This window comes from Melozone crissalis, unplaced genomic scaffold, assembly GCF_028551555.1.
Source record: "Melozone crissalis strain CALT ecotype California unplaced genomic scaffold, PUWL_Pcris_2 ptg000004l_1, whole genome shotgun sequence".
NCBI classification, from domain to species: Eukaryota; Metazoa; Chordata; class Aves; order Passeriformes; family Passerellidae; genus Melozone; species Melozone crissalis.
In genome coordinates this window covers 19,639,238-19,652,190 of record NW_026535782.1, presented here as the reverse complement: position 1 = coordinate 19,652,190, position 12,953 = coordinate 19,639,238, and the positions used below count along the sequence as shown (strand labels likewise).

The 12,953-nt window shown below is 35.4% G+C and overlaps 1 long non-coding RNA gene across 1 annotated transcript in view; it reads right to left on the bottom strand.

Moving 5' to 3' along the window:
* Window positions 1-1,098: 1,098 nt before the first annotated feature.
* The window catches only part of LOC128938714 (uncharacterized), a 78,741-nt gene continuing 66,886 nt past the window's right edge, over window positions 1,099-12,953 (bottom strand). Inside the window, exons 2-4 of the long non-coding RNA XR_008483183.1 lie at window positions 3,677-3,801; window positions 2,635-2,711; window positions 1,099-1,192 (exon numbers count right to left, since the gene is read on the bottom strand). This is a non-coding gene — a long non-coding RNA (uncharacterized LOC128938714). The remainder of the gene's footprint in view (window positions 1,193-2,634; window positions 2,712-3,676; window positions 3,802-12,953) is intronic.

The window sequence follows — 12,953 nt, the reverse complement described above, 5'->3', positions numbered from 1 at the left end:
GGGGTCATAATGGGTCAAATCAAAGGTCAACCTATTCCAGCATGTGCTAGTAATAAAACACTTAGAAAAGCAAATATGAGCAGCGCAATGCTACAGTCCCCAAGATACCCACTTCACTTCCCATGATTTAATGTTCTGCTGATTTTTGGGCCACAGAGGGATTGGTGGTAGTTAATAACCATCAGTGGGGTGTTTCTGACACAAACTTACTGTGTTCTTTTTGATGTCATGGAATCATATGGCCTCTGCAGCATCCCATGGTAAAGAAATTCAGCTGCATAGGAAGAAGTTTGTGTTTTGTCTGTAGCATACTAGTTCTAGTGGAGCTCCTTATTATGTACTGCACAAGACAATAATCAGCTGAGGCCGATTTCCTCAAACTCCTTCTGTTTCTAAAAACTGTTACCTGTGATCCTCTCCATCATCTCTTCTGAAGACCATTCATCCCTACAGTTACAGATGTCTTTCCTGCTGTTCTTTGTACATTTTCCTTAAATTATTTTTCTAGTTTCTTTTATTTTTTTTAGTCATTTGTTAGTCCTAGCATTTGACTTGCCCATTACTGTGCACATCATAGCAGTAAAGCTTTTTCCCATTTATCCCATTTATTTATATTTAGTTGTAGATATCATTTGACTGTTTTTGTGACCTATCCACAACTCTTTACAGTGACCCTTCATTTATACTATGCTGAATATCTTAGTGTCAAGAGATATTGTCAGCTCATATTTTAATTGTTTTGCAGATCAGGTATAACTGTCTTGTTTAAAAAAAAAAAAAAAAAAGGAGTTAGGATCTATTTGGGCAGTTTCTCCATGATACCGGCTGTGCTGAGATGCAGTAGCTAATATTTCAGGAGCTATATTTTTCCTCCTTTCTTGTGAATTGTTTTATGGTATCAGAAACACAGAGTAAATCCTCTATTTAACTTCAAAATCAAAGCCCTTATGGCTGAGCAAGGTGTGAATAAGCACCTGTTTGTCCAGCTGGCCTGGACACCATCTGCACCATGTCAGGACAAAACAATGAATCTGCCCACAGAAGCTGGAGTATCTTACCAGAGCTACCTGCTCATTCTGTAGGACTTGAGAGACCAGTTCCTGGGAGACTTCCTACACACCAGAGCACACTGGCTGGCACAGGTCCAAATTTTTTATGAGTGTAAAGGTGAGCAAATCCTGAGGATACCTGTCTGCGAGGGAAATGCAAGGCCCCTCCTAATTACTTACCCATTGCTTTTCACCAGCCCCAGAAGGTTAAACTGAACTGTAATTTCAAACCTGTAAACTAGTTTGGAGGGTACTTCAACATCATTTTGTATGAAAGATGCTCTGCTAGAGGCAGTAACGCTATACTTTGTTTAATGTTTGCCCTGAATTATATTAAACAAACTCTGGAAGGAATGATCAAAGGGCTGAGAATGTGGGAAAAAATAAGAGTATAAGTAATGAAACATATGATGTATAGATCAGCTCTGGGTTGGGGGAAAATTGTATCACCTGGAACTCAAGAGTGAAAATTAGACACAGAAGCAATCAGTAAATGTGAAACACTGAGCAATCCTATACTTACATCTTCTCTTTATAATTTCTTATTTCTTATTGTCAGTTTCTCAAAATTTTCTTTTTTCATTTTATATGTCATAGTTTTGTTTCTCCTTTTTGATGACACCTTTTATTTTCTCTCATCTTGAAAATGCCTTTTTTCAAAATTTTATTGTCACTACTTGTCCCACAAACATTTTTATGCCTCAATTAAATGACTGTGCAAGGTTAAGTAATAAAAATACATTCTATTTCCCTGTATTTATGATATTTCCTCTCTCTGATAGTTCTCTTGTCAATTAAATTTAAGCATTTGAACAGCTCATTGCAATTTTATCTACACATCTGTAGTTGATAGCACAGTGGCAAAATGTTACTTCTAAATTTCAGAGGAAAAGTGTTCAAAGAATTTTAGTATATAGCAGTCTTCTTTTTAGTTAGCATACACAAAGCTCTAATGTGCCTTATTATAAGATTCTACAACATGCCTACAAAATCTCTGTACATGAAAACTCACTGGTCTGAGAAGGAACTTCAAGGGGATTGAAAACTGTCACAGCTAGCCTTGAGTCAGCAGTGGCAGAATGTCTGCAACTGTACCAGTAATTGCCCAAAGACAGTTATATTCTTCCCCCTTTTCATCATCTAAAAATAGAGCAGTACCACATCACAAAATAATTACTGAGTCTAGAGGGTAAAGATCTTGTTGTTGCCTGAGAGATAGAAAATTTGCAAATACTTGAGTGGAATACCACTGGCTGAAATTTGGGCTTAACCAAATCAGTAATTTTTTGATTGGGACCAAAAAATCAGTTACCAGTTCAAATCTTAAGAAATAATCCATTCTTGCTGATACAATTCCATCAAAGGTCATTTTACTTATTCTGTGCCTTTAGCAACAAATCTTCAATGCAGTTTAGCTCTTCAGTCTTTACAAGATGCTATTCTTTTCCTCTCAAGCTCACATTTTCCTACATTTTGCAAATAAATAAAATTCCTCATGTTCTTACTTACTATTTTCTCACTTTATCTGCAATATAAACAAAGTGAGTCAAAACAATTTTCCTGCATAAAAGTGCTAGGTACCTACCTTGGGAGGGAGTGACTTGACCTGCATTGCTTTTGTAGAGCGCTGACAAGCTTCCTTCTGTAGATTAACACTTCATTCTGTATAAAATATGTCATAAAATATGTTAAAAGTATATTCTTGACATATTTGGTTCTTTTATTTCCAGACACAGATCTAAAAGATTGTTTTAAATCTAAAAGTAGGTGAAAATAAAAATAAAATAATGTCATGTTACTCAACTGTAGTTGATTCTGCATCACTAAAATCAATAGGAATATGGTTATTACTTTTTAGAATTTGCCCTTAGCACTAATGTCTGACCTCTGCTCTTTTTGTATTTTATTAAAACATATTCAAAATCAAATCAGTACCCTAAATTTCTTTTTCAAACAAGATGATTTTAAACTGGGTTTACTGAAATAACAAAGGTCAAGACACAGGTTTATGCTACAAAATAGGAGAGAGATTCAAAAAATATAAACTTGCTTTTTAGTATGAAGTTTAGGTCTCAACTTCTCATATCAAATTTTCATCAAATTATATAGCAGAGAAGGTCAGCTTAGTTGTTTCTTTACAGAAACTTCAAGTGCATCATCTGGTATTTCTAATCTCTCTACTATTAAAAACTTTCCTCTGGGCATCAAGCAATGCTTCATTTTTTTTTTGGTTTCTTGTTTTTTGTTTTTTTTTTTTTTTTTTTAAATAACAATTATTTATTGAGAAGACCCTTCCCTCCTCATTTTTACAGTCATCTTTTTAATGTGCAATTCACCATTACTTTCTCAATAAGGGATATTTTAGGCTCAAACCCCCATAAAATATATTTTAATAATAAGTATGAATAATAAAACCTCTAAGATCTGACATTTTTTTTCAAATGTCGGTGAACATATTCTTTCTTTCACTAGCAGAAAGGAACAACCCAAAGCAGAAACAGGCAAAAATTCTAAGCATATATCTCAACTGCATATTGCTTGTCATCTGAATGTCATAAATAATATGACATTGCTTTCACTGTTTTCTAATCCCTGTTGTGGGGGAGTGTCCCTTCTGTGCTACTTACCAGTGCACAAACTTTCTTGTGCAATGCATTGGAGGAAGATCCCATGACTTCTTGGACATGTAGAAACAGAAGTTTTTTCATATTCTTCTTTTCAGAATCATGATGCTAGTCTTCCAGTTTCCATTCTGCCAGCATCAAGATTTAAAGAAAGGAAGAAAAAACCTTGTTGTGACAGACCCAACATCAACATGGGTCAATGACAGACATAGCTGGTTTTGAGGTAGTCCATTCTATGAGGTTTCTCCTTCTGCATACATAGCTAAAAAGAAAACAAGGTCCTTGCACAACCTGATAGCCGAAATCCAATCCATATGAGAAAACCTTCCACTAAGCATAGCTTCCACTCATGGAAACCTCTTTTTGAACATTGGTGTAATTTTATGCAATCGTAGACTGTTTGCTAAGTACATGGCTGCAGTCTTGCCACATGTTTCAGAATCATATTTTTCAGAATGCAAATAGGGGGAAGGCTCACATAGTGAATTTGTGGTTATATTTTGTAGTTTATACTGTCATTGTGCTCTTGTTCTTTAAGCCCAGTGATTCTATTTTCTAAATAAAATCATCCCCTAATACAAAGATAAACTTTGAATAAAGGTGTATGCAAACTCTTTGGGAAGGTTTACTTGCCACAAGAACTATTTTTGAGAACTGAGCTGAAAGTTAGAGGTTGGGGTATTACAGGACTGTGTAAAATAATGCAGTCATTTTCTTGATATTTTCTTGCTAAAAAGGAAAGCTGGAATTTTATTCTAAACTTAGCTATATGAACCTAATTAGTTAGTCTTCTTCTCTAAAATATTTTACCTCATCATAACATAATGCTATGATATTTCTAAGATAATGCCCTCTTTGTCTGCAATCCCAGAGGTATTTCAGAAATAACTTCTGTTGTGTTTTCACATACCAGGTTGCCACCAGTGTTTTCTCACATATAGAAGCATACTATTTTATCCCCTTTTCATTCACCCAGTTTTCCTGCTTAATCCTGCCAACCAGTCTTCACAATATAATTGCTGTCTTGCTATCATGTTCTGACACTTTATCTGCTTCAAATTCTTACATACATTCCCAAGTTTCCATACTGTATCAGACTGTTATCACACTGAAATGGCACATGGCACTTGAAGACATTTAAAAAGTGTATAATTTTATTTAACTATGTTCAAAATTCTGTATGCGTTGCAATCTATATGTTTGAATTCAGAACAAGACTTCTGAAGATGATTTATGAAATTCAATTATAAATAAATGTAATGGAAAGTAGGACAGGATTCAGGTAATCTTATACTTACTTAACCTGAAAGTTTGGAAACCCCATCAAACAATCTCCTGGCAGTCCAGAAGTGCAGCTTGCCTCTGCAGGTGCCTAACTTTGCTAGCTAGAGGGTTCTCAATCTGACAGAACTTTTGAATTTTCCACATATTTTCAGAGTGGACAAGACTATTTTCATTCTTATGACAACCTCTTTCCATGGGTCTTGCAATTCATGCAGAGATAAATCTGACTTTTCCCAAGTATCCAAAGAATTCCTTCCCAATTATGCATGGTCACAAATGCATTTGTAACATATATTGCTTGTCTCTGTTGTCTCTGCTGTCTAACTATACCTAGAAATTTCTGTGGATATTTTCCACAACTGTCCAAGTCCCCAGCCTTAGTATTTAACCTTTACAAATGCATAAAGATATAGCTTTAAAAGGCCAAATTTTAATTCCCAAGTAAAATTAATTTCACTGAAGTGAATATTACTTTTAATATGGATGCCTCAGTGTAAATTTTTCATATTGTCCTCTACTGCAAACTATCTACTTTTTTTCTAAAACAGAACAGTAAAAGAGGTATAGCTTAAACACGGTTTGGTGTTCTAATGCCATTCAATTAAACAGTCCACCCTTGTTCCTTGTTTCTCATGCTCCTCCTTGTTCATTGCTGGTTTGTGTTGAGCTTTACATCACCAAGACACCCCAAAGTCCTTTTCCTGCAGGACTGCTCTCATTCTGCTCCAGCCTCCAGCCATGTCTGGGATTGCCATTGTCCAGGTGTAGGACCCGTCATGATTTTCAGCCCTTCATTAGTTTTCATAGTCCCACTGAGCACCACTGTCCAACCTCCAAAATCCCAGATCTCAAGATCTCAACATTCCTGGTCAGAAGCCCTCAGTTTGGCTGTGGATTCTTGACAGCCCATCAGTAATTTAGTGTGACTGATGAGGCTTTGATTTTGTCCTGGTCTTACATTTGTGTGTCAGGTCTGCGTGTCTATGTTTTCTTTCTTATGCCCTTTATATTATCTGCATTTGCATAGAAAAAGTCCTTAATCAGATAATCTTAGCAAAGGAAAAACAGATTTTCCATTCACAGAATAGCCTGAGTTGGAAGGGACCCAGAAGGACCATTTGGTCCATCTCTAAAGTGAATGGCCCTTATGGGGATTGGATCCTTGACCACCCTGCCTTACCCAAATGAGCTAATCTTAGGGTCAGGTCCTGCTGGGGGAACTCAAATACAGTGAGTAGTGCAAAACCTGTAATAAAAGACAGAAGTACTGAGCTACTTGATTTGGTATTGTTGGATTATAGGTACGCTCCTCAACTAGTAATGCAGTAACAATGCAAGGGAACATACTGCAATTATCCAAAGAAATGTAGAGATTTGCTTTGTTGGTTTTTGTTTAAATATAGCTCAGTGTAAGTCAGTGAATTGAGCTATTTTTGTAGCAATTCAGAAACAGGTAGTTCTACCACCAAGGCTTCTGTAAGCCACAAAGGCACAATGTTCAACACATGGGGTTTGTAGCACCCTCCTTTTTCCCCTAAGGCAAACTCTGTCAAAGTTGTTGATCTAAGATATGGGTCAGTTAACAAGCTTGTATCAGAACACTGCAGAGCCAACTGGGTTCAGAAAGAATCGATACTTCTTCTAGATAACAGGAGTCAAGGCCAAGTCATACATTAAACCAAACAATTTAAACATAAATTTCAATGTACTGCCTGACAGGATGCCAATAAATGTGCTTTAAAAGCAAAGGTATATAGCTTGCTCATATAATTAGGAATAAAGTACCAATAAACTAAAGGCACTTCTTAAAAGCACTGAATATATCTTAAAGCAGCAATTGACAAAAGCACTTGGGGGAAACAGAAGCACAGGCAGAACCTACTTAACATCAGCTGAAGATCAGACTTTGCAGGCAGCTTTCAGAATCCCACAGGTTTGGTTGCAAAGCCTTATTATCTCCAAGTCAGGTATAGATCAATACTAGCAACATTTGCAAGACTGAAGCAGGTCACATATAGGAAAGAAGATGGTATCATTTTAATGAGGAAATAAAAGATCACAACCAGGATCCTTACAAAGGAGACAGAAAAGTCATTCTCTGTACAGCAGATTTAATGGTTGTCTCCTAATGAATGCTGTGAATGTATGACAGAGGTTTAGTTTCCCCTGGAACTAAAATATTATGGAGTTTTTTAAGCATTCAAGTGTTCTCTGAGAATTAAAAATGAGAAAAATTCAGTGAATTCTATCAGTATTTTGCCCTAGTATATCTATATTAAATGAAAACCAAATATAAACAGTTATCAGGGCAGAAGAAGAACAAAACCTCCCTAAAACTGATGGCCAGTCCACAGGATGATATGACTTTGTAGGTCTGATTGTCCTGCACCTTTTCTTATTGAGGAATGAAGGGAAAGAGTAAGTCCTAGTACAGAGCAAATCAAAGCAGAGCAGCCTGCTGCTGATCTCAGCAGAAGAAGGCAGATGACTCATTTGAGACGAATATATCTGCTGCTGCTCATTCACAAAGTATCCTGCAGTGGTAGAATTGCTTATAAGAGGTACAGAAAATTCTATGAATCAATGAGTACAAAAAATAATTTTCAAGCAAAAGGGTTTTTTTCAAAGTTCAAAGGTTTTTAATGAAAAAAAGAAAGCCTGTTTTATTCCCTTAGCATGCCCTAATATTTAAATACTTTAAAAATGCAAAGATAATTGTTTCTGGTTTACCTTACCTGTGGGAGATTTATCACCAGTATTGGTGATGACAAGGAACAACCCAATAAGCTAATGATAACAGATTTAGTTCCAAAGGGATTTGTCCAATTAGGTCTCAAATGCACTGGGGTGATCACATGAGAGCTTTCAATAAAAACTTAACTTTTTTCAATAAATTTTACTGAACTATCAGATTGCAGGTGAGCTTATTCATCAGAAAGCTGAAGTCTAAGCAGAGGCAGAAGCATTATCTATATTCTAGAATTCTTTGTTTTACTTCCAAAGAAAATGAAATTCAAAAATGAGTGTACAAATGCTAAGTGAAAATTATAGACCCATGCCAAATATCTGAGGTTAAATAATATCTGAATTCTCCACTTTTCCCTTCTGCAAAGTATAGAGAAACATTCATTGCAATCTCTTTGGGTTCAAACTGAAGATGCTGAAAGCAGGTTTTTCTCTTAAAATTTCAGTGTTCATGGGAAGAACTGCTTGTTGGCTGTAAATCAAATAAATTCTGGCCCATCTGAGCTCAGGAGCACAGTCAGGTGAACACTCAGCTGCATCTGCACAGAACCACAGTCTCCAGGGGAGTCAAAAACCTGTGACACAATGTCCTTTCCATAATGCCTCTATTGCCCCCACATTCTGGAACTGACTTCTTTTCCAATATTCAAATTATGTTCAGAGGAAGAATTAATATTACTGCTTATAATAATTTCCTTTTTAGGATAGTCCATTGAATAGAATGGTATAGCTCTGTAATATTTTAGTACTTTTCCTAACTGTGCATAAATTACTGTTCACCTTTGGACTTTCCTCTTTGAATCTAAGATACAAATAAAGACATTTAACTTTTTTCAGGAAAATTATCGCAGTTGTTATTTGTGGTATAGCAGAAAAGACTGAAAGCTATAGCCAAAACAGTGTATCTCTTTCTGCTTGAAATTAATTTAGCAGTTATAACACATTCAAAGTTTCATCATTAAAGATGTTTTATCTGACAGAAATTATTTTTTTGCTTTTGAAGATTAATTTAATTTAAGGTCAAAAATGGAAAATTCATTGAAAAAAATGCTTGATTTTAATCATATGGTAGATGCAAGAAATTTCTTGCAGAAAGATAATGAAAAATATTTCTCCATATTTTTATGTAGAAGTGGACAGAAAAAACATGTAACATAGATAGGAGCAAAAATTCTTAAAACTGCCCAAAAAAACAACAGAGATTTCCCATTTTTCAGTTTTACATAGAAAGATAACATGTCAAAAATGAACAGAAGGTCCTTGTAAATTTTTGAAGAGGTTTCTCTCCTCTGGAAATTTAGAATTCCTTGGATTCAAGAAAATAAAGGATTTGCATGTGTATGATTTATCTCAAGTACATTCAGAGGAAGGAAACTGGCACAAGATAAGTTTTTAAATAATTTCTTCCCATAGGTATAGAAAAACCATAATGAGTAGTATGGTTAAATAAGACAAAACATATTTGAGGCAATCACAGGAAAGGTTATCATATACAGTGTGTAGCATTTCTCAGCTTATCAGTGCAAAAAAATCACATGAATTTCTCTATTCTATGGAGGCTTAGGGATGGTTACCACCAGACTTTGTTAGGACTTGAAAGAATGGACCCCCTTGTAAGAATCAATCCCCTCTAGGAGCTGATAAAACTAACAGAACTTCAGATCCTGAGGATTACAGCTCCATCTTTTTATGTTTGGTCTTCCTTTTTTCTGTCTTTAAAAAAATTCCAAACCAAACAAAACTGCAAAATCCTATGCAACACATATGGTGAGATAGATGTTAACTTCAGGCTAAGCTTTTAAACTTCAAGTAGTGCCAGAGATAATAGTATTCTTACATATAATGTTAGGAAGAAATATGGACTTATGTTTAAGAAACATTTTTATGCCTGTGGGACAGAGCTCAATTTCAGATTTTGTTTAAAGCCTAGAGTAACTTATGGATTTGATCCATGTCACTTAATTTTAGCTTGTCTAAAAGTTAGCCATCCCATGCAAACTAGAGAGAGTGTCTTGGCTCTGGCTCTAGCTCAAGAGATGGATAGCTAAAAGTGGAGCATGATTCATACCTTCCCAACATAGTCACTTTACACTGACTTAATGAATGTGAAAGTCGGGTCTAAAACTAAAAATGAATTTTAAATAGGTATAGTTCAGCTTGTTTTTGATTAGAACCTGCCTCTGATTTATTTTACAAAATCTATTATTGAAATGTTGCCTATCTCTTGGGGAAAGAGTAGTGGGACCAAGAATACCTGAAGGATTTAAAAGATCAGATACTTGTTTCTAAAATGAATGTTTGATTTTACTTGTGTTCTATTCAGGTCCAATAACTTCTCAGATAATATATTAGCTCAGTTGGTTAGAGCATGGTGCTAATAGTGCCAAGGTTGTGTGTTTAAACTCCCTATGTGCCATTCACTTGAGATGGACTGGATCCTTGTGGGTCCCTTCCAGCTCAGAATACTCTGTGATTCTGTATGGATATTTCCAAGCACTGTAATTTCTTTAAGTGTGAAATATTACAAGAGTTCAAAAATAATTCCTATTCTGCAAGCCCATTAGTTCTTTTATACGTTGAACCATCTTGTTTCTTTGTACCTTCATTTACATGCTACAGATCCATAATGCCAGGGGTCCTGCATTTCACCTTAATCTGGGGAGTAGCTTTTTTTAGCTCTGATTCTCTTTCTTTTCCCCAGGATGTCTAATGACCCAGGCACACCTCAAAAGAATCCATGGAAAATAGAAGGGCACACGCTCCACTATGGCTAAGAAAACCCAGAGGTTCTAAAAGTCTCAAAGTCTTGCAGCATCCTGAGACTGAAGTTTCATAGAATAGTGCTATGATAGTTACAGTGGCTGTGCACCTACAACTGGAAACTTTGCCATCATATTCCATTTCCTGTGAGGACAAGAATAGTGAGTTCTAAAGATACAGAACTACTTCTAGTGCTCTGGGAGTGTTATTGTGGATTTTGTTTGAAAAGTAACTTTAGGTCTGACCATAGATAAGCAAACCCTAAGGATAACCAAACTGCCAATTTGAAGTTTCTCATTCCTTGATAGTTAAAAAGTTTTAGATAAAAAAAACTCTAGAGAGGAAAAAATATTGATAATAATTCCACAGGGACTGAGTTTAGGTTTTTCTTATTTTTACATTGAATTACAGGTTTTGGAATATATAAGCTTCTAATATTAATTTTTTTCTCAGAATCATGTCTTTGGATGCAGTGATTGAATGTTATTACACCATGTCAAACAATTACAGTTACAACCAGTTACACCAATTCAAAGAAAATGTAAAGCGTTTTTCTTTCTATTTCCTTTCTATTTTCCCTTTGTTTAAATTTTAGAATACCAAGAGAAAATGTTAACATTTTTGCTGACAATTTCTCCATGGTTATGAAGCTTAATAGGTGATATATTAAAGAGATTTTCATCATCAGACATAAGAGAGAGAGTCAGAGAGAGACTGAGTGCAGGAGTGTGAGCATTCATGCTGTAAAAATGGTATTAATTTCTTGCCTCTATCACCCACAATATGTCTTCTTGGTAGCGCTGCAGCTGTGATGAGAGAAATGGATGTTCTCGAATTGTATTCCTTTTAGCTTCTGCCCTTTGTAAGGCCACAATATGTAGGCAGTGAAAGACTCAGCACAGAATATAACTTATTCTGGAGCAGCTTTCAATTTCTGGAAGTTCAGTCACTTTGTGGCCTGTTTCTAGCACAAAAGCTGCAAAAAATCTTTACTTTATGCTTTTGTCATTTTCCGACTGAGCAGAATATGCCTTTGAGTTGTAATTCTATCTATCTTGATTCTGGAAATTGTGAAGATTTGCAGCTTCTTCAGTAACTTCATACAGCAGAGTTACTAATCAGCATCTCAACATGTCCCATCAATGTGACACGTTTACTCAGGACACTTCACAGTTATAAACTTTCAATGAACAATCATGTGAAAGCCCAAAATCATCTACATGCACACTTTCTGTTAGCTAAGGGTTAGTCTCTCAGAAGACAAGAATTGATGATATCATTATCCTTTGACTAAGCTTATATGCTTGGATTCAGGGGTTTTTATTAGTTCTGAATACTGGACTTTTAACTTTTCAGGAAAATATCAGTGTCACAGAGATGGTTAGTGCAATTTGTGGAGCTACAATCATTTCTATATGCCTATTGCAACAGCCAAGGATTTGGTCCTTGGGGGTTTAGCATAAAATAATATCAAGAAGAATTATTTAAAGAATAGTACCGACTGTGAGATTAAATGTGTTTGAAGACATCTACTTTCAGCACTGCTAAGGCACCCCTGGAATACCATCCAGGGTAAAAGCTCTTCACAGTGAAAAGATAATGATAAAATAGACAAGCAGGAAGAGAAGGAACAGAGTTAGAGATGAAAGCTGTTGAAAGATCAGAGTTATCTAAAAAGTTAATATATAAAGAGGAAATATTTAGAACCTAAAATATTATCCTTAAGGGAAAACAGTTTAAAAGTGATGGAGGTATAATTAAGAACAAGAAAACCTGTGGGCAAGAGTTGTAGGGCTGAACTACAGAAAAGCAAAACTAAATTGTGGAGGTGGAGGCTTCCAAAAGCAAAGCAATAAGACAACAAGAATGGTCTCATCGGAGTTGCATGAGTAGAAAATTCATAAAAAATTCAGCAAGTATTTTGAAACTGAAATATCTTGCCTTTCAACTTTAGATTTTATTAGAAGAGCAAATGAAGAATATAAAGTGACTTTTAATATTCTTTGAAAGTCCCATTTTCTTGAAGTATGGAGAACTATTAAAATTATTAAGAGTTTTACTGGTCAGATCTTGGACTTCAAGAATGAAAATAAAACCTACCTAATGGAATACTTCTTTTATTTTACTTTTAGCAAAGCCTTCTTTGCATTTATATTGCATCCGGTAGGAAAACTCTTTTTTTCTTTCCCATACTGGATGAAACTGGACATTACAGTTGATTGAAATGGGAACATTTCTTGAAAAACTTAATTTTTATTGATAGATTCTTTCATTGACATCAGGCTTCTGAAGGCAAAGACAATTAAGAACACTTGATCTTCAGATCATAAACAAAATCTACTGAAAATGACCATTTAATGAGTGGTTTGCCAACAAAAAGTGAGACAGTAAAATAAGTGTTTCCCCAGCTGCAAAGTTAGTAACCATTCTAAGATAGATTTGATCTCCCTTCCCATGAAAAATTTCGAAAGGTCCAGAAGTCTTTTGCTCT